We start from the raw sequence: 22,347 nt of genomic DNA on the forward strand, positions 1-22,347 counted from the left end.
GCAAGAGGGAAACATTCACCTAGTCTTGGTATATGTTGATGACATTTTCATAGTAGAGTCTTTAATTTTATTATGAAGATAAATTTTATAAACTGTACTATCAAATTTTTCAAACAAATGCATAGTAGAGTTATTCTCAGCCATGCATGAAACTTCTTTCTGATTGTGTATTGTCGTTGATCAATTTAAACGATGTTGGCCCACATCTGATAGTCATCCGATACAATGCTTTGTTTGTTCCTTCAATACTACAAAATGATATAAAAAGGATATAATATGACCACTATAAAGAGGACCAAAATAGTGTCCCATTAAAAAACGACGTATTAATAATCTTAGCTCGAATTAGTAGTAGAATTAAAAAGTCTCAATTAAGACGTGAGACTTGCAAGTTATCGCATATTGTGAACTCCTAATTATGATTAAACTCATATGTACTTCAATTGTAATTTATGTGATATCAATTTGATTAGGGTTAAATTATTTTTTAATATAGACATATAAATCGACTTAAAAATAAAATGTCACATAAGTAAAATATAGAAAATATTAAAATTATACATTTATTCCATAAATTCAACCCTTAAATAACAAATCGTACGTAAGTAAAATCTAAATTTGTCCAAAAGAAAAGGAATAGTATTGTATTTTTTTTTAATTAAGGAAAAAAAAGGATTAGTATTACCTTTCGCCTGAGAAGATACACCAAACAAGAAATAAACAGTAGTAGGTTCTTATGGAGCCAAAATGAAAAGAATAAAATGATAAAGTTTTCTGATGGTGTGGTTTGGGCTTTTATAAAGAATTAGAATATGAAAAGGCTATACAAAATATATCTTATGGAATCTCAAAAGACTAGACAAATAAATGTTGAAATATGAAGAGGTACTAAATTAAAGAGTTGGCAACCAAATAGCTTACAATAACTACTGCAAATAAAATTGTACCCCGATTCAATGTAGCTGAAACTATTCAATTACAGAAGACATTTTTAAGGATAGAATGACCATTTAAATTTCACATTATATTTTTGTATAGATGAATTTGATCTAAAATGCAGTATAATTAATTGTTACTCCTTAAATTCTACCTATTTTAATTAGAGTTAGGAAGAGATAATTCTTGTAATTGGTTAATAAAAAGCACTTATTACTAATGATAATATTTAATAGAACGTATGTTTACAATAATGTTCAGAATATTGTGTTAGTAGAGTTTTAGTGAAAGGGTAAAATAGTCAATTTAATATAATTAATGGGATATTTGATTTGATGTGGGGTAAAATGGTAATTCAACTTTGTACTTTGGAGCTTTCCAATAAATAAAATATAAATAAATAAATAATACAACATAATATAATATGAATATATATATATATATATATATATATATATATATATATATATATATATATGATATGATATACATTATTGAATAAATCACTTTTGCAACTTTTTAAATTCTCCATAATTTGGTCGTCATGACTAAATAAAATTGATGATTGATGTGTATTCCTTCATTTAATGTTAAGAAAATATCATAAACCCAAAAAATAATTATAGAAAAAATTATAGAAATTTTATTATTTATTTAACTATATATTTTATTAATGGTATCATTGTAGTATCTCAACTTTATAGGGTTATTTTGGTATTTCAACTTCTAACTTTTTTTGTTCCCACTTATAGTAATATATGATATGTGAATTATAAATCCGTGATAATTTGCATCTATACTAAACAACCAACTCAATATAGAATTACAACATGTAGAAGCGAAAAAACGTTGCATGTGTAATGACCTCCAGGTCATTTATGTGTGTATGCCTCATGTTCATCGTTTAGATCCTCCATGTAACGACCCCAAGACATTTATGACTTGCTGGGACTGACAGTTCGGTCGTCGTTCATTTCGTTTTTATGTGAGTTTTAGTATTATGGAGCTTTTGAACCTTGAACAGTCAATTTTCATCAAAAGTTCAAGAAGATGACCTCAGAATCCAATTATGATGATTCTATAAGCTTTGAAAGAGTCATTTTAAGCTAGTAGCATGGTCGGCATGACTACAGAGGCTTTCAATGCGAATTTGTGCGATTAGGTGTTTTAACTTTCAAGTTAAGGCCTAAGTTGGGCTTTAGTCAACATTCTGAATAAACGAGCTTGGGTGAGAATTTTGTCAACGTGGTTAGCTCTGGAATGTTGAATTTGTTCTAGACAAACCCTTCATTTGGATCTCGAGGCTTAGCTGATTTTGAGCCCCTTGTAGATTTTGACTTAAAACGGTGTTTGGGTGTGGGACCCACTTTTTACCAAGATGATATCGTATGAAAATTTTGACTGCTCCATTGAGTCTATAATATCAAATTCTGCAGGGCTGCATATCTCATTTGCGTTCACGGGGTTTTGAATAAATCTCGAGCATCCCGTCGGAGAGTTCAGAGTTTAAGCAAACCAGTTGAAGTGTTGATATTTGATGCATACTTTTAGAAACAAGAATTAGACTTTTAGCGACCAAATGTTGGTTATTTATATAGCAAATTTGCAACCTCATTTCTTATTTTTAAAAGGTGATTTGTCTCTTAACTGAGCTCATCATTTGAGTGATTCAAAGTCCTGGGTGATCGTTGGGAGCATGACTTCGTGGTGAAGTGATCGGGAGCTATTAAAGGACTTTTGTTTGAGGTGACTTTCATGATTAAGTTGTTGCCCCATCTTTCTTTGTTGCTTCACTTGTTAATTATTTACATGTGTTGTTGTGGGCTGTTTTAGGCCTCAAATTGTGTTCATATTTGGAAACAAGTTTGAGGCATAGTTTAGGACCTCTTGACGGATTCAATTCCAGAAATTCTGGTGTGGGTCCCACGATTTTTGTTTAACTCTAAAAATTAATCCATCTATGGTTTGGGTGATATTGGTGTCTAAACAATCGTATTGACGTTGTGACCCTATTTTTCATAGTGTGGCAGCGTTAAGAGCTTGTTTGGAAGGGAAAAGCTTCGGCCTTGTGATTTGGAGCGCGCGCACTATAGGTAGGCTACGACTTGCTTTCTAATTAGATTGGCAAAAATATGTGAATTCATGATAATTAGTGTGAATTGGGAGTGGGTACCTAGTTTTTCCTACTTTTCATTTTAGAAACCATGACTTAAGGGTTGATTACTAATGTTTAGAGGGTAGTACCATGATTAGTTCGGGTTGTACGTGTGTTGTCGCATACTATGTGATTTACTTGTTTTACTACGTAGTTTTTGGAGCATATTTTGGACTTATTCTAGGATAGACTAGTGTTGTCTTAGACCCATTGTGAGACCCCGTGGTTCTTTCGCATAATATGTTTATCATTGAATGAGTGTATGAGGCTTATATGACTTGGTGAATCATTTCAGGAGAATAAGGTTGCAAATGGGAGGTAAAAAAATCAAATAATTAGACTAACGTTATGGGTCAAGGATGCCCTTAAACAAGTTCGAGTTAAAGAATGTATATTCTAGCACCCCGCCCGTTCAGAACGCTTAAGTTAACCAGTACCTTTGAGGATAAGACAAAGAGTGTATTATATGCTAATAAGGATGTTTTATAAGGTGACATAGTCGCCCAATGATCGTAAGTTAAGTTTTGAAGTCAAGCAAGTTGAGAAATAAAAAGTTGGCAAAAGTTAAGAGCAAGTTTCTTTGATAAATTTTCTGAAAATTGGGTTAAATGTCTCAGAGCTTTTCTCCCAATCTATAGAGTTTTAGAAGAACCCCAATATATGAAATTGAAGGTCTACGAGTCTACTTTCCAACGCACTAAATCATTTGTCCATATGACTTCAGAATTGAGAGATATTCAGAGATTAGTGAGACTGCAAAAGTAGGCACGTGAAGGTGGGCCCCTAGCCCATAAGTCGGTTTAGCTTTATAAGATCAGATTTCCCTTTGTTTTATCTCATTATTTTTTACCAAAATAAGAACAAAACAGTCCTAAATCCTCTCTAAAGGTTCACCTATCATCCAAGCAAAGATTTACAAGATTTCAACATGGTTTCACCCTCGGAACATTCATAGAGATTGTGTTATTTCTTTCCTCCTCGTTGGTTGTGATTTAAAGAATTCTTCATGGTGAAATAGTCTCATTTTTTTTTATGTGGTGTTGCTGTTGTTTGGAGACTACATACTGTAAGGAAGGGGGTACAATCCATATTGATACAACAAGGCCCAAATCGAGGTATGTTAAGGCTAAGCACTGTAATTCCTTTGAGCACGAATTTTGGAATCCTAACTCGTCAAATATTGTTTTACTACTCTATTACTAGAAAGACTTTTGGTGAAAGGCATTGATATTGCAGCTGGTGTATTTTTGTGCCTCCATTATGTTGCTATTCCACTCGTTCGGTTAGATAGGGTATTTGGCGTCTTTATGTCATTTTTTTGATTCTCTTGACTATTGGTCCATGTGTACATATTCTTATTCTTCTTTAGGTGTAGTAACTTAAAAAGATTAGAGATGAACAATATGAATTTGAAATCAGTCCTCCTTCCTCGCTAATTTATATTTTTGAAAACTTTAAAATAAAACGTAGATCTCCAAAACTCTTAAATATAAATCGTAGGTTTAAACTACTAAAGTACGGGTTTTTCTGAAATACTTTCTGTTACAAACCACTAAGGAAACATATATAGATACTAAGTGAAGAACTTTAAGCTCTTTATGAACATCCTCAAGTTTAAGTTGCCTTTCTAAATCCAAGTTAAGTGTTCCAGTTTAATCTACAAGTATATAAGTTTCACGAGATATTCACATGTGATACGAAAGTGATTACGAGATTATGAGGACAAGAGTACCAATGATCCAAGATTGGCAACATGATTCAGGTAACAAATGCATTACTGATCCATGACATTACATGCTATGCATTCTACTTCAGAGCTATAATCGGAATGTGGGGCCTATTGCCTATATTTATACGTATGAGACATAGATGGCCACAAGTTGGTGAATATGATCCCAGTTCGCTACCGGAAGGCACCACCATTGCTAGCACTTGGTTGGGTAGTATGACATGCATTTGCATCTAAATATATATATATATATATATATATATATATATATATTCACGATATACGATTACGCGAGCATTCCATGCATATTTAATTTATATAAGGTTTGATGTCAGCCATGGCGGCTACTAGAGTTTTTGTTTCAGGTGGTATCTTTATTCCCCTTTTTACAGTAACTATTTATTATTCTATTTTATTCCTTACATACCAGTACATTTTTATTCGTACTGACATCCCGTTGCCTGGGGACGCATTCTTATTTCGTGCGTGCAGGTTCAGGTATGGATTTTGATTAACCCGTCTGCTAGGATTCGGGGTTCAGCTGTGAGTTGGTAAGCTCCACTTCTTCCTGGAGCTTTCATAGGATGTTACTTTTATTGTACAGTTTCGGTATAATCGGGGCCTTATCTCGACCAGTGCTTATGTCACTCTTAAAGGCTATTGTGGATGCAGTATTCTGGGTTTGTTTCTGCAGCTTCCAGTTTCCAGCCACATAGGCTTTGCATGTATAGATATGTATGTATGTGTGTATATCTTCATTGTAGCCTTGTCGGCTAGCTAGTACCTTATTATCTTTGGCTTGTCTACTTCGTCTATATGACTTACCGATATTCAGGTTATGACTTTATGGGTCCAGTCATAGTATTTTAGATGTTATGTTGCCCGACCTTCTAAGCCCTCAGTTGAGTCAGTTGGTATGTTTGTGTGGCTAACTTGATTTCTTAAGGTTTCGAGTGCCAGTCATGTCTTCTCTAGTTTGGGGCGTGACAAACTTGGTATCAGAGCAGGTCGTGTCCCAGGGAGTCCACAAGTTGTTTTGTAGATTCTTGTTTTTGGGTGTGTTGTGCACCACACTTATAATCGAGAGGCTATAAGGCATTTAGGAATGGTTACATTTCTTTCAATTTATAGATCGTGCTATAGAGCTAGGTTATAAGTACGTATGAAATCTGAATCGTGCTTTGTATTTCACATATGCTCAAGAGCATTTATCGAGGTTTTACGGTAGAGATTGTTTGTCATCAAAATTTTTTAGACGTGATATGGCTAGAGGTGCTCGACTTTGTTATTGATATGGGCATGGATTGGTGGAAACCTTATTATGTTGATGTCGACTACCAAGAGAAGACTGTTAGATTTCAGTTCTCATGGGCAGTAGTATTAGAATGGAAGGCTAATGGTGCAATGCCAAAAGGCAAGTTTATTTGCAATCTTTAGGCAAGGAAATGTTTGCCAATGGTTGTACTTATCATATTTTCTGAGTTATTATAGTGGGCAATGAGTTTCTAGGTGTATTTCCAAGTGAGCTTCTTGCTATTTCCCTAGAACAAGCGAGAAATTTTTCTACTGATACATTACGAGATGATCTACCGATATCAATTTCCCCATTTAGAATTGCACCAACAAAATTGAATGATATATTAGATAAGAGCTTTAACAGGACTAGTGCATCACCAAGCGGTGAACCAATGTTATTTGTTCGGAAGAAAGATGAATCATTGTAGAAGTGTGTAGACTAAAAAAAACACTTAATAAGGTGACTATAAAGAACAAATATCCACTACAAAGGATTGATGGGTTTTTTCGACCAACTATATGATGTCGGATTCTTCCCAAAGATTGATTTACATTTAGGGTACTACTAGGTACTTGTTCGAGAGAGTAATGTTTCAAAGACAACTTTCAGGATTAGATATGGCCATTTTGAGTTTCTTGTAATGTCTTTCAGATTGGCGAATGACCCAACAATATTTATGAACCTGATAAATAGTATATCAATGTCATTCTATACTTGTTCGTAATTGTATTAGTTAATGATATTTTGGTACATTTCATTCAGAGGCAAATCATAGATATCATCACTAAGTAGTGCTTCAGTTACCCCAAGGTTAGAGGTTGTAAGCTAAATTCTCAAAGTATGATTTCTAGTTGTATTTAATGGTTTTTTTGTCAGGGCTATGTTGTATTAGATGCTGGTATCCATGTATACTTATAGAAGACTGAGGTCGTGAAGACTTGGCCTAGACCTATGAACCTGGTGGAAGTTCGAATATTTATGAGGGTTAGTGGAGCATTATATAAGTTTTGTGGAAGGATTCTTTTTTCTCCACTTTCAGCACCCTTAACAAAGTTGACTTAAAAAGAAGTTAAGTTTCAGTAGACAATAGCCTATGAGGGGAGATTCCAAGAGCTGAGATATCAAATGACTTCAACACCAGTTCCGACCCTACAAGATGATCAAGAGGGCAATGTAATGTATTATTATGCTTCAATAATTAGGTTGGTTTATATTCTGAAACATTAAAGAAAGGTAATTGCTTATGCTTCATGATAGTTAATGAAGAATGAAAAGAACTACTCGACCTACGATTTAGAGTTGACTGCAATTATTCATTCCTTGAGGATTTTGAGGCATTACTTGAATGTCTTTAATGTTGATATTTATACAGATCCTAAGAGCCCCCAATATATTTTTAGACTGAAAAAGGTAATTCTACAATAGCTCAGATGAAATGAATCGTTGAAAGTTATTGATGTGGGATATCTTATATCATCCAAGGAAAGTAAAATATAGTAGCGAATGCCCTCAGTCGCAATTCTATGGGTAGTTTATCACATTTGGGAACTGAGAACCAGGAGATGGCCTAAGAGCTCCATCAGCTAGCTGGTTTGGGGTTATATTATAAAACTCCAATGATACTAGAATCACAATTCAGGATTGGGTAATATCATCTCTATTTGTGGAGGTGAAGGCATGCAAAAGTGAAGATCCTAGCTTAGATCAGCTCAGAGGCAAGGCTTAGCAGCAAAAAATAAATTCACCTTTGATAGAGCAGGAGAGACAGTCTTCAGATTCAAAGATCAGTTATATGTTATGAATTCCACATGGATTCTATTGAAAAATATGGGACATGTGAACCATTCTCGCTTCTCTGTTCACATAGGAACCATAAAAATGTGTCTTGGTATTAAGGAGATATGTTGTCAATAGGGAGAGGTAGAGCATGAGAAGCTTAGTTTTCTAACTCAGGAGATAGTTATTCCTTTGTGGAAGTGGAAGGAGATAAATGTGAATTTTGTCACATGTTTTCCGCATTCGCGAGGGAAGATCAAATTCCAATTGGGTGATTATTCACAGGTTGACGAAATCAGCCCATTTCTCTCTAGTCAGGACTACCTTCCGGTGGAATATGTTGGACTGTACATTAGAGAGTTATTCATACTCAATTATGTCTCGGTATAGATTACTTCAAATAGATGGACGCATTTTATAGCACAACACAGAGATCCTTGTTGAAGGATTTGGGGACTCAAGTTAATCTTAGAACGGATTTTTATGTTCAGATTGATGGCCAAGCCGAACATATAATATAAATGCTCAAGGACATGTTGTGGGTATGTGTGCTAGATTTTCATGGAAACTGGTATAATCACATGTTACTGGTTGAGTTTTCTTATAATAACAACTTCCAAGCAGGTATTCAAATAGCTCCTTATGAATCACTATATGGAAGAAGTGCAGGTCACCAATTTATTGGTTCAAGATTAGGGAAGTAGAGTTTCTAGGTCATGATATAATCTAACAGGTTATGGAGAAGGTAAAGCTTAGTAGAGATCGGTTGTAGATATCATAGAGTAGTCAGAAGTCTTATGCAGATATTTGACTACGAGACTTAGAGTTTGATGTAGAAGATTGATTTTTCTTCAAAGTATGGCCTCTGAAGGGTTTCATGCGATTAGTCAACAAAGGAAAGTTGAGTCCAAGGAATGTAGGGCCATATAATATTATTCGGAGGATTGGTAGGGTGGCTTACGAGATTGATTTCCTTTCAGAATTTAAAGCAGTTCATCCGGTGTTCCATGTATCTAGTTATAGAAGTGCATCGAAAATGCTTTGAATTATGCCCGTTGAGGATATTCTTGTCTCTACAGACTTGCTTTATGTTAAGGTGTTAGTGGTTATTTTGGTTTGGCAGGTAAGAAAGATTTGGACTAAAGAAGTGGTTTCTATGAAAGTGTTATGGTGGAATAACAACGTTGAGGAAATAACTTGAGAAGCCGAGGAGGAAATAGGGAAGAATTACCCCCAACTATTGACGACTTAAGCTAAGTTGTTTTTCAATAATTGACAATTATTCGTGTACACAAACTTAATTGGATTTTAAGTACCAAAAAAATGTAGTTTATATGGCTTGTCATGAGCTAGATATACGAAGCCTTCTAAGTGGATTTTCAGAATTGGATTTAAGATTTATGAACGTAACAAATATAGCCTTGCAAACAGCACAGTAGCATCAAGGAATACAACCAAGAGATTGTTCGAATCCATTCGCGGACGAATGTTCTTAAGGAGGGGAGAATGTGAGACCCCGTGTTTCTTTCGCATAATATGTGTATCATTGAATGAGTGTATGAGGTTTATATGACTTGGTGTATCATTTCAGGAGAAAAAGTTACAAATGGGAGGTAAAAACACAATCAAATAATTACACTAACGTTATGGGTCAAGGATGCCCTTAAACAAGTTTGAGTTAAAGAATGTTTATTCTAACACCCCGCCCGTTAAGAACACTTAAGTTAACTGGTACCTTTGTGGATAAGACAAAGAGTGTCTTATATGCTAATAAATATGTTTTATAAGGTGATATAGTCGCCTAATGATCGTAAGTTAAGTTTTGAATTCAAGCAAGTTGAGACATAAAAAGTTGACAAAAGTTTAGAGCAAGTTTCTTTGATAAATTTTCTGAAAATTGGGTTAAATGTCTCGGAGCTTTTCTCCCAATCCATAAAGCTTAAGAAGAACTCCAATATATGAAATCGAAGGTCTACGAGTCTACTTTCCAACGCACTAAATCATTTGTCCATACGACTTCAGAACTGAGAGATATTCAGATTTTAGTGAGACTGCACAAGAAGGCACGTGAAGGTGGGCCCCTAGCCCATATGTCGGTTTAGCTTTAAAAGATCAGATTTCCCTTCATTTTATCTCATTATTTTCGACCAAAATAAGAACAAAACAGTCCTAAATCCTCTCTAAAGGTTCACCTATCATCCAAGCAAAGATTTACAAGATCTCAATGTGGTTTCACCCTCAGAATGTTCATAGAGATTGTGTTATTTCTTTCTTCCTCGTTGGTTGTGATTTAAAGGATTCTTCATGGTGAAGGAGTCTCATTTTTTTTATGTGGTGTTGCTGTTGTTTGGAGACTACATACTGTAAGGAAGAGGGTACAATCCATATTGATACAACAAGACCCAAATAGAGGTATGTTAACGCAAAGCATTGTACTTCCTTTGAGCACGAATTTTGGAATCCTAACTCGTCAAATATTGTTTTACAACTCTATTACTAGAAAGACCTTTGGTGAAAGACATTCATATTGCAGCTGGTGTATTTTTGTGACTCCATTATGTTGCTATTCCACTTGTTCGCTTAGATAGGGTATTTGGCGTCTTTATGTCATTTTGTTGATTCTCTTGACTATAGGTCCATGTGTACATATTCTTATTCTTCTTTAGGTGTAGTAACTTAAAAAGATTAGATATGAACAATATGAATTTGAAATCAGTCCTCCTTCCTCGCTAATTTATATTTTTGAAAACTTTAAAATAAAACGTCGATCTCCAAAACTCTTAAATATAAATCGTAGGTTTAAACTACTAAAGTACGGATTTTTCTGAAATACTTTCTTTTACAAACTACTAAGGAAACATATATAGATACTAAGTGAAGAACCTTAAGCTCTTTATAAACATCCTCCAGTTTTTGCCTTTCTAAATCCAAGTTAAGTGTTTCATTTTAATGTACAAGTATATAAGTTTCATGAGATATTCACATGTGATACGAAAGTGATTTCGATATTATGAGGACAAGAGTACCAATGATCCAAGATTGGCAACATGATTCAGGTAACAAATGCATTACGGATCCATGACATTACATGCTATGCATTCTAGTTCCGAGCTATAATCGGAATGTGGGGCCTATTGCCTATATTTATACGTATGAGACACAGATGACCATAAGTTGGCGAATATGATCCTGGTTCGCTACCGGAAGGCACCACCATTGCTAGCACTTGGTTGGGTAGTATGACATGCATTTGCATCTATATATATATTCACGATATACGATTATGCGAGCATACCATGTTTGTTTAATCTATATAAGGTTTGATGTCAGCCATGGCGGCTACCAGAGTTTCTGTTTCAGGTGGTATCTTTATTCCCCTTTATGCAGTAAATATTTATTATTCTATTTTCTGCCTTACATACCAGTACATTTTTATTCGTACTGACGTCCCGTTGCCTGGGGACGCATTCTTGTTTCGTGCGTGCAGGTTCAGGTAGGGATTCTGATTGACCCCTTTGCTAGGATTCGGGGTTCAGCTGTGAGTTGGTAAGCTGCTCTTCTTCCTGGAGCTTTCATAGGATGTTACTTTTATTGTACAGTTTCGGTAGAATCAGGGCCTTATCCCGACCAGTGTTTATGTCACTCATAAAGGCTATTGTGGACGCAGTATTCTAGGTTTGTTTCTGCAGCTTCCAGTTTTCAGCCACATAGGCTTGGCATGTATAGATATGTATGTATGTGTGTATATCTTCATTGTAGCCTTGATGGCTAGCTAGTACCTTATTATCTTTGGCTTGTCTACCTTCGTCTGTATGACTTACCGATAATCAGGTTATGACCTTATAGGTCCAGTCATAGTATTTTAGATGTTATGCTTCCTGACCTTCTAAGCCCTCAGTTAAGACAGTTGGTATGTTTATGTGGCTAACGTGATTGTTTATGGTGTCGAGTACCAGTTACGCCTTCTCTAGTTTAGGGTGTGACACATATGCACCTTCTGATCTTCATATGTCTCCGACGTCATTCGGATGGACTAGCTCCTTATAGATTGGAATAGCAGACTTGGGTTTGATAGAATGAGCCTTTTGGCCCTTTCTTTCTCTTCTCCCTATTTATGCGGCTATGATGCGTTACCGAAGATTGTATGCTCTCTAAGGATCTGGAGTGATTTTGGCTTGGAGCCTTTTTTTATACCTCCGGGAGTGGATGTAAATCCATCGTTGCTTGGAGCCCACTTGATATCCTCTTCGGAGTTGATACACCCCCAACACTCTTGCTAGTTGTGTGGCTTACGCCCCTGGCAGTGGGCTGGTATGGCGACTTGGACATCTGAGATCCTCTACGGAGTCGATACGCCCCTGAGTCACTCTTGCTAGCTAGGCGTCGTGGGTTGATTGTCACTTTAGCTAGTTGGGTTGGGAGTTGACTGGTTCTTAGCTAATTGGCTGGGAGCCTGGTTGATGTTCTTGGGTAGATATGGATTACTTTTCTTTATTATAGACCTAGCTATTCTGTGTACCTGTCTGACTTTTGGGGGTCCATTCAGGTTTCTGTTTAAACTTGCGCATGAGTGTACCTTTTGGGCTTATGTGGGTCAGTTAGATTTAGCTTAGTTGTACTTAGATTTACTTTTTGTATACTCATTTGCCTTATTCCTTTCCCGCTTTAAACTTAATTGTGTCTAGATTCTGTCTTATCAGATTGTTTTTACCTTTCTTGATCCATCGGCATGTGATGCCTACTGAGTACCTTTGTTTTGGTACTTATCCTACACTTTAAATCTTTTTGTGATGTAGGTCCTAGTACCCGCTACACACGGTGATCATTCGTGCCATTTTTTAAAACTTGTGGATATCATGTACGAGGGTGAGCACTAGAAGCCTGGAATATCTTATTTCCTTCTGTTCATATGTTAGCTAGTCTTTTGCTTTCGAAACGACTTATTGTGGTCCACTTTTGGGACTTGTGTTTATCTTACTAGACAGCTCTATACTCGTGACTTCTAGATTTTGTGTGGGTTTTCTTTATATTTAGTCTTTGGTTTGCTTTTTCTTTCTGTCTTTTCTCATTGTTAGTATTATGTTTTGTTTAGTTCCACCCTTGTACTCACTACTTGTCATTATAGGTACGTGTAGGCTTACCAACTGGTGGGTTAAAGTAGGTGCCATAATGACTCGGGAAGTCAGGTCGTGTCAAGTTAGTATCAAAGTCAGGTTCTCCGATCTCACTTATATAGAGAAAATACCTAGTAGAGTCCTACGGATCGATGTTGAGACAGTTGTGTCCTATCTTTTGGAGGCTACAAGGTGTTTTTATGAATCCCTCTCTTTTTGTATCACTTTCGTGTGTCTTATTAGTTTCTTGGAATCTCACTTGTTTCTCTCTTTTTGTAAGATTGCTCGTACACGTCGTGTGGCGGCTAGGAGTAGAGGTCGACCTCCCTTGCCTGGTAGAGGTGTAGCACCACCCAGATAGAAAGAAGGGTGTGAAGCCTTCAATAAACCCTCCAACTGCTCGTATTGCAAATAAGTCGGTGGGGCAGGGACTAGCCCGACCACTACCTTGATTGGTTGTGGCACCAAATCTTCATACAACTATTGCCTAACTTGTGAAAGTGCTTGGGGCAGGAAGCATGCCCCAACTGCAGCACCAGTACATTCGCGAATACCGAAACCTACTCCCACACCATATCAACAAGATCAACCTATACTAAAGGTACCTAGGGGCAAGTTACCACATGGGGTTGCCTAGCGCGTGAGTGCAGTTGGATCTATGCCACTAGAAGAGTAGAATATGCTCAGAGTGTTCTTGTGTCTTTCATATGCGAAGTTTTCTAAGGCTATGGTTGAGGATGTCCACAAGTTTCTGACTATTTGTCGTGAGCGGCTGCATACTTTGGGCCTTGTGGATTCGAGAAAAGCTTACTTTACTTCATATCAATTAGACGGGCCAGACAGACAATGGTGGTGTACATTCATCGAGACTAGGTCAGATGGTTCCCCTCTAGTCACCTAGACCAAGTTCTCTGTCTTGGCCATATTCATCCCTTGCAGCATCAAAGATCGCCTCCGAAATCAGTACATTAGGTTAGAGAAAGGCTCCATGATTGTGTCACAGTATGAGGCGAGGTTTCAATAGCTCTCCTATCATACCACTATAATTCTACCCACATAGGAGGAAAGAGTTTGGCGTTCTATTCATGGGTTGTGACTTCAGCTTCAGATTGAGACTCGGTCCATGGTCTCCGCAGGTTTCTTTTTTCTGGATGTTGTTAATCACGTAGCACTATTGAGGAGCTCCGTTGTGAGGCCCAAGGGTGCAGCGACAAGAGATCTAGATATGAGGATAACTATAGTGAATCCCATTCTAAGTCTAGAGATACACATGATAGGGTTCGACATCGTTTTCATTAGGTCCAGCCTAGTCTGCCTATTCAAGCCTCATTACAGAGTTTAGAGGGTGATTTGTATAGCCAGAGTGAGGTTGGCTCTAGTTAGAGTCATGGTTCCTAGACTAGTGCTTTAGGCTGTGGTGGTCATTCTTTTAAGAGTAGATCATATTTGGGTTGTTTTGATTATGGTGAGTTAGGTCACTGGGCTAGAGATTGCCCTTTGCCTAGACGAGTTGCTTCAGTTCCACAGCCAACTTTACCAGCTTCACTAGCAGCACCTCCAGCTAGAGGACAAGGTCGGGTTCAGGATCATTGCAATGGATAGCATGGTATTCAGGGTGGTCCCAGGGAGACAGGTTAGTTGGCTGGGCTAATGGACAGGGTAGAGGCAGAAAAGGCAATTTTTATGCAGCGACAGGGACAGCGGAGGTTGATGCATCGAATGATGTGATCACATGTTTGATTCTTTTATGCCATTAGACCGCCTCAAATTTATTTGATCCAATCTAGCTATTATTATGTGTTTGGGTATTTTACTTCTTGTATGGGCATGATTTTTAAGCCTATAGCAGCGTCATTGCGTGTGTCGACCCTTATGGGTGAGTCTTTAGTATTGGATAAGGTATTTCGATCTTTCTTAGTTACTATCCAAGGGGTGACATCCGGGCTGACCTTATATTGTAAGATATGCTTGATTTTGATATTATCTGGCATGGACGGGTTATCTCTTTACCGTGCGATATTAGAATGTTTCTCTAAGACCGTTACTTTAGTCATGCCTGGTGTTCCCTCAATGGTGTGGTAGGGCTCAATTAACAGCACACCAATTGGAGTTATCTCTTTTATTCAGGCTCGGAGGCTAGTGGCTAGAGGATGGTTGTCTTACTTGGCCTAAGTGTGAGATGTAAGTAGGGAAGTCCCTCCAGTTGAGTCCATTCCACTCGTTTGTTATATTTTAGATATGTTTCCTACCGACCTACTTGGCCTACCCCTAAAGCGTGATATTGATTTTCCTATTCAGCTTGAGTCTGGTACTCGGCCTATTTCCTTTCTGCCTTATTGGATGGCTCCTACAAAGCTCAATGAGCTTAGTGTTCAACTTTAGGATCTCTTGCAAAAGATATTCATCAGGCCTAATGTGTCTCCTTGGGGCACTCCTGTTCTATTTGTGAAAAAGAAGGATGGCACGATGCATATGTGTATTTATTATAGGCAGTTGAACAAGGTGACGGTGAAAAACCACTACCCTATGCCTAAGATTGATGATCCATTTGACCAACTTCAGGGTGCCACGGTGTTTTTGAAGATTGAACTGAGGTCTGGTTACAATCAGCTAAGGATTAGGGCAGTTGACATCCCTAAGACAACATTTGGGACTCGGTATGGCCACTATGAGTTTCTAGTGATGTCTTTTGGGATGACTAATGCCCCTGATGCCTTCATGAACTTGATGACGTGGGTGTTTAGGCCATATCTTAATTTGTTCCTTATTATTTTCACAGATGATATTCCATCATATTCGCGGAGCAAGAGTGATCATGAGTAGCATCTGAGGATTGTGCTCCAGAATCTGAGAGATCAATGACTTTATGCCAAGTTCTTAAAGTGCGAGTTTTGGCTTGAGTCTGTAGCATTCTTAGGGCACATGGTGTCCAAGGATGGCATCAAGGTAGATCCAGCAAAGATTGAGGCTATTCGTGATTGGGCTAGGCCTACTTCAGTTATTGAGGTTTAGAGCTTCGTCGGTTTGGCAAGCTACTAGAGACGGTTTGTGGAGGGATTTTCCAATATTGCTGAACATTTAACCAGTTGACTCACCTTGATGTTCTTTTTTAGTGATCTGAGGAATATGAGTTGAGCTTTTCAAAGCTCAAAGGGTTGTTGACTACTTCTCATATATTAACTCTCCCAATTAAAGGTGAGGGCTTCACGGTCTATTGTAATGAATCATGTGTTGGTTTGGGTTGTGTTTTGATTCAGTGGTGCCGGGTCATTGCTTATGCATCGAGGAAGCTTAGGTTACATGAGCATAACTACCCCACTCATGACTTAGAGTTGGCGGCAGTAGTTTTCACGCTTAAGATCTGGAGGCACTACCTATATAGAGTTTGTTGTGAAATCTACACTGATGACAGGAGTATTCAATATATTATGAGCCAGAGGGATTTTAATTTGAGGTAGCTTCGCTGGATTGACCTTCTAAAAGACTATGACCTCTCTATTCTCTAGCATCCAAGCAAGGCGAAATAGTAGCAGACGTCTTGAGTCGGAAAGGAGTGAGTATGGTAAGTCTAGCCTTCCAATCTATGGTGGAGTGACCTTTAGCTTTGGACATTCAGTCCTTAGCTAATCAGATGGTGTGATTGGTTGTTTCAGACTCTAGGCTTATTCTAGTCTATGTGGGAGTTTAGTCCTATCTTCTTGATCAGATCTGTAGCCGTCAGTTTGAGGATGATGCCTTGGTGGCACTTCAAGATTATGTGTTAGTAGGTGATTCCAGTCAGGTAAACTTGGATTCATATGGGGTTTTGAGGTTTGTAAGCCGTATTTGTGTTTCGAGAGTTGGGGTTTGATTCAGCTAATATTTCGGGAGGCCCATCATTCTAGATATTCTATACATCCGACACCGCAAAGATGTACTTTGACTTAAGGGAGCATTACTGGTGGAATGGTATGAAGAGATATATTGCGGACTATATATCTTGTTGCCTTACTTTCAAGCAGGTGAAGGTCGAGCATTTGAGACCTAATGGCGAGTTTCAAAGATAACCCATTCTAGAGTCAAAGTGGGATTGCATCACTGTGGACTATGTGGGAGGAATTCCTTAGACTTCTAGAGGTGTTGATAGTATTTTGGGTCATCGTGGATCGATTCAGCACCGAGAGGTTAGCCCGTATTTACATTTGTAAGGTGATTCGTCTTCATGGAATGTTTGTCTCTATTATACTAGATCAGGGTGCTCAGTTCACTTCTAGCTTTTGAAGGACTTTTCAGGATAATTTGGGCACTCGTGTTGACCTTAGCATAGCCTTCCACCCACAAACTAATGGTCAGTCAGAGCGTACTATCCAGGTTCTTAAGGATATATTGCAGTCTTGTATGTTAGAGTTTGGAGGTCAATGGGATCAGTTTTTGCCTTTGGCAGAATTTGCGTACAATAACAACTACCATTCTAACATCCAAATGGCCCAGTTTGAGGCCTTATATGGTAGGCATTGTCGATCTTTGGTTGGTTGGTTTGAGTTTACAATGCCTAGACCCCATGGTACAAACCTGATTCAGGAGGCTTTGGAGCAGGTGAAGGTGATTCAGGACAGACTTCGGACATCTCAGAGTTGGCATATGAATTACGTTGATAGTAGGCAGTGACCTATGAAGTTTTCGGTTGGTGATAGAGTATTTCTTTGTGTGTCGCCTATGACGAGCGTGTTGAGATTTGGGAGGTGGGGAAAGTTTCGTCCCAAGCATATTGGGCCTTTTGGGATCCTTCAGATAGTTGGAGAGATTGCTTATAAGTTAGCTTTGCCTGGAATGTTCTCATCTATCCACCTAGTCTTTCACTTTTCGATCTTGCACCGGTTTGTTCGTAATAGGTCACATGTGCTTCAGTTGATGCAGTGGAGTTGGATGATCGCTTGACCTTCATGGAGAAGCCAGTTTCCATTCTTTCCAGAGATATGCAAGAGTTGTGTTCGAGATTCATTCCTATGGTTAAGGTCCGTTGGAGGCATCATCCAATTGAGTAGACAACCTTGGAGACCGAGAGTGATATGTGGGAGCAGTTTCCTAGCTTGTTTGAGCCTTCAAGAACTACTTGACTCTTACTTTCATAGGAAAAAAAAAATTAGTAGTGGACGTTGTAATGAATTCTAGGTTATTTCTGTGTTTATGCCTCATGTTCGTCATTTACATCTTTCTTGTAGTGACCCAAGTAATTTATGACTTGCTAGGACTAACAGTTTAGTCACCTGGTCATTTATTTAATTTTATGTGAGTTCTAGTATTTTGGAGCTTTGAACCTTGAACGGCCAGTTTTGATCAAAAGTTCAAAAGGATGACCTCGTAATCCAATTTTGATGATTCCATCAACTCCGAATGGGTCATTTTAGGCTAGTAGCATGGTCGGCACGACTCCGAATCTTTCAGTGCAAGTCCGTGCGATTAGGCATTTTAACTTTCAAGTTAAGGCCTAAGTTTGACTTTAGTTAACATTCTAAGTAAATGAGGTTGGATGAAAAATATGTTAGTGCGGTTAGGTCTGAAATGTTGAATTTTGGTTAGAGTGACTCTTCGTTTAGATCCCAAGGCTTCCAGACTAATTCCCAGCCCCTTTGTGGATTTTGTCTTAAAATAGAGTTTAGGTGTCAGACCCACTTTTTATCGAGATGATCTCGTATGTGAATTTTGACTGCTCCGTGGATTCCAAAATATCGAATTTGGTAAGGTTTAATATCTCGTTTGCGTTCACAACTTCCAAATGAATCCCACCCAAGCACCCCGTTAGAGAATTCAGAGTTTAAGCAAACCAGCTGAAGTGTTGATATCTGGTGCATGCTTTTAGCGACCAGAAATCAGACTTTCCGCGACCAGAATTAGTCTTTTAGCGACCAGCTATGGGCTATTTATATAGCAAATTTGCAACCTCGTTTCTTATTTTTAAAAGGTGATTTCTTTCTCATTCAAGCTCCGATTTGTGAGATTCGAAGTCCTGAGTGATCGTCGGGAGCGTGGCTACATGGTGAAGTGATCAAGAGTTGTTGAAGGACATCCAAATGAGATGAACTTCATGATTAAGTTGTTGCCCCATCTCTCTTTGTTGCTTCACTTGTTGATTATTGTTGTGGGTTGTTTTAGGCCTCAGATTGCGTTCATATTTGGAACACAGTTGGAGGTGTATTTTAGAACCTCTTGAATGAGTCAAATTCAGAAATTCCGATGCAAGTCCCACGACTCCTGTTTAACTCTAAAAATTAGGTTGTCTCCGTTTTGGGTGATTTTGGTGTCTAAATGATCGTACTGACATTGTGCTCCTATTTTTAATAGCCTAGCAGCATTAAGAGGCCCGTTCAGAAGGGAAAAGCTTTGGCATTGTGATTTGGAGCGCATGCGGTCGGCCTACAAGTAGGCTACGATTTTCTTTCTAATTAGATTGAGCATGGATATGTGAATTCATGATGATTAGTGTGAATTGGGGGAGTGTACCAAGTTATACCTTCTTTTCTTTTTAGAAACAAAGACTTAAGGTTGATTACTACTATTTCGAGGGTAGTACCATGATTAGCTGGGATTGTATGTATGTTGTCGCATACTATGTGATTTACTTGTTTAACTACGTGGTTTTTGAAGCATGTTTTGGCCGTAGTCTAGGATAGACAAATGTTGACTTAGACTTATGCACCTTGTAACCTTGGTATGTCTCCGACGTCATTCAAATGGATTAGATCCTTGTAGAATGGAATAGCAGACTTCGGTGTGATAGAATGAGCCTTAATTTAGGCGTTTGTGCAACTTGTTGGCCCTTTCTGTCTCCTCTCTCTATTTATGTGGCTCCAATGTGTTACCATATATTGTATTCTTTCTCAAGATTGGAGTCCTTCCGGCTTGGAGCCTTTTGTGATACCTCCGGGAGTAGACGGTGATCCACGGTAGCTTGGAGCCTACTTGAGATCCTCTTCGGGGTTGATACACCCCTGGGCACTCTTGATAGTTGGGCGGCTGACTCCACTGGGAGTGGGCTGGAGAGCTGGGCTGCTTGGATATCTGAGATCCTATATGGAATTCACACTCCCCCGAGTCACTCTTGCTTTTTGGGCGGCTCACGCGCCTGGGAGTGGACTGTATGGTTGGGCAACCTAAGTTGATTGCCACTCTTACTAGATGAGTTGGGAGTTGACTGGTTGACTACTTGGGCTAGGATCCTGACTGATGTTCTTGGGTTTGGATCTGGATTACTCTTCTTTATGATAGACTTACATATTTTGTGTACATGTCGGGCTTATGGGGTCTGTTCGAATTTTTGTTTAACCTTGCACACGAGTGTACCTTATGGGGTCTGTTCGGATCGCGTCATAGCCAAATCCAACATCTCCAATAGCACGATAGAAACCACGAGAGCAAACAAAAGGACTTGTTGGGAGAAGCCGATATTTTCTTATATAGTTGGATTTAATATAACAGAGTTTACGTAATCTGTTAAAACAATCAAACCATGGCACGAACCATTGATTTGATGAAAGATACTACCATAACCAGTGGACAAATATGGCACGTCTAGATCAGGAGAAATATAATCAATATCATCATATTCACCATTAGGAGTTCGGAGAAAAGACAATGTATTTGTTCTTTCAATGATAGAATGAATTCGTCTTTTGTTGAAGAGGTATAGTTATGATGAAGATTGATGAAACTGAACGATTGTATGAGATTGCACCAACTTTTAGTAACACATTTGAATCGCGTAATAGATTTCATGGGGAGCTTGAAAAATATATAAATCTCCACATCTTCTGATAATTTCTTAATTGTTCCATTCGTCATCTTGAATTTTTTGAAAGGTAATTTACATTGCACATCTCACACAATTTCTTTGTGTAATAACATGATTTTTTTTCTTTTTTACCTTGTTATCCGCATCATAAGTCCATAAGTAACTGCCCATGCATTAAAATTTGCATTTTTGTGGCTCTTGGGGTTGAACTATTTTCTGTATCCCATAGAGTTCTGATAAATGTCAAATGCATCACTATGCATGTCAATTCACTCGAGTGAATGAGTGAAATGAATTCATATGATATTTTATTTTTATTAAAATCATAATTTTTAAGGATTAGTGTTGGTGTTTTCCTTTATTTTCTTATATAATTATTTTACACATGGTAGAATGTGAAATAAAAATAGGGATATTAAATTGTACATAAATTAAACATTAGAATTACAAAGCTAACTTTCACGATAGTGAAGAAAACTTTATTTTTCTAAAAACACATAAACAAATACTGTAAAATAAACACTGTATATATAATAAATGTGTGTAATGTATCAAACTGAATTTTCAACAAAAAAATCTTAAATTAATCTCCATATAACTTAATTCATCCATAACATTCATGCATATATTAATACTAGTTTCTTGATACATGTGATGTATGTGCATTTCATGCTAATAAGTACAAATATTTTAAAATTATATAAATAAAATTAGAATATGTGTACAATAGGTTAAACTAAAATTTTAAGGGGGAGATTAATGTAATAAAATTAATGATCAATGGGCTTATTCGACCGACTTGATTGTTGAAAATAAAATTATTGGGTGTGGTTAAACCCTGCGAAGTTGAGTCTTAGTTATATAAGTACAATCCGTATGTTGATTAATTTTGATGTTATTTTGTTCAAAAATATCATATAATTATGTCTTACCTAATACATACTTGTAGATCGAGATTGTTGGTATATATTTCATTCTACATGTGTAACACCTCGGAAATTGGTAAGTTGAATTGGAAACGAAAGTTTTGAATACTATTTAAGCATTTGATATTGTTGCATCTATCTAAGTTGTAAAGCTTTATTGTTTTCAATATATTTGCATGTTTTACATATAGTACATTTCATATCTTGATGTTTCGGCCTAGCGGGTCCAGAATTTTCACGAAGTGGGTTCAAGATATAAAATAAAGAGCAACTTTCACATATAGCAAACATAAAAATCATATTTGTATGTTATAGCTATAGTTTGCATAATTGCGCTCCATAACAAATTTTATGATTGCTATGGAGCTTTTGATATGTATAATTCGCTACAAACATCCAATTTTATACAAATTGTTCAGTTTGTATAAATTCATTTATACATCTTATTTGTATAAATATAAGTGTATAGGACGAAAATATATATGTATTTGTATTTGTATTTGTATATACACTTTTCTCTCGCTTTATACAAACACACGCATTTTATACATTTTATACCGAAATGTATAAAATGGCTAATTGTATACCGAAAATGGCTAATTGTATAACGAGATCAGATAGCAAAAAAAGGTGATGTTTGCTGCGA

Source organism: Solanum verrucosum, unplaced genomic scaffold (genome assembly GCF_900185275.1).
Source record: "Solanum verrucosum unplaced genomic scaffold, falcon-dt-bn FXZP01000265.1, whole genome shotgun sequence".
NCBI lineage: Eukaryota > Viridiplantae > Streptophyta > Magnoliopsida > Solanales > Solanaceae > Solanum > Solanum verrucosum.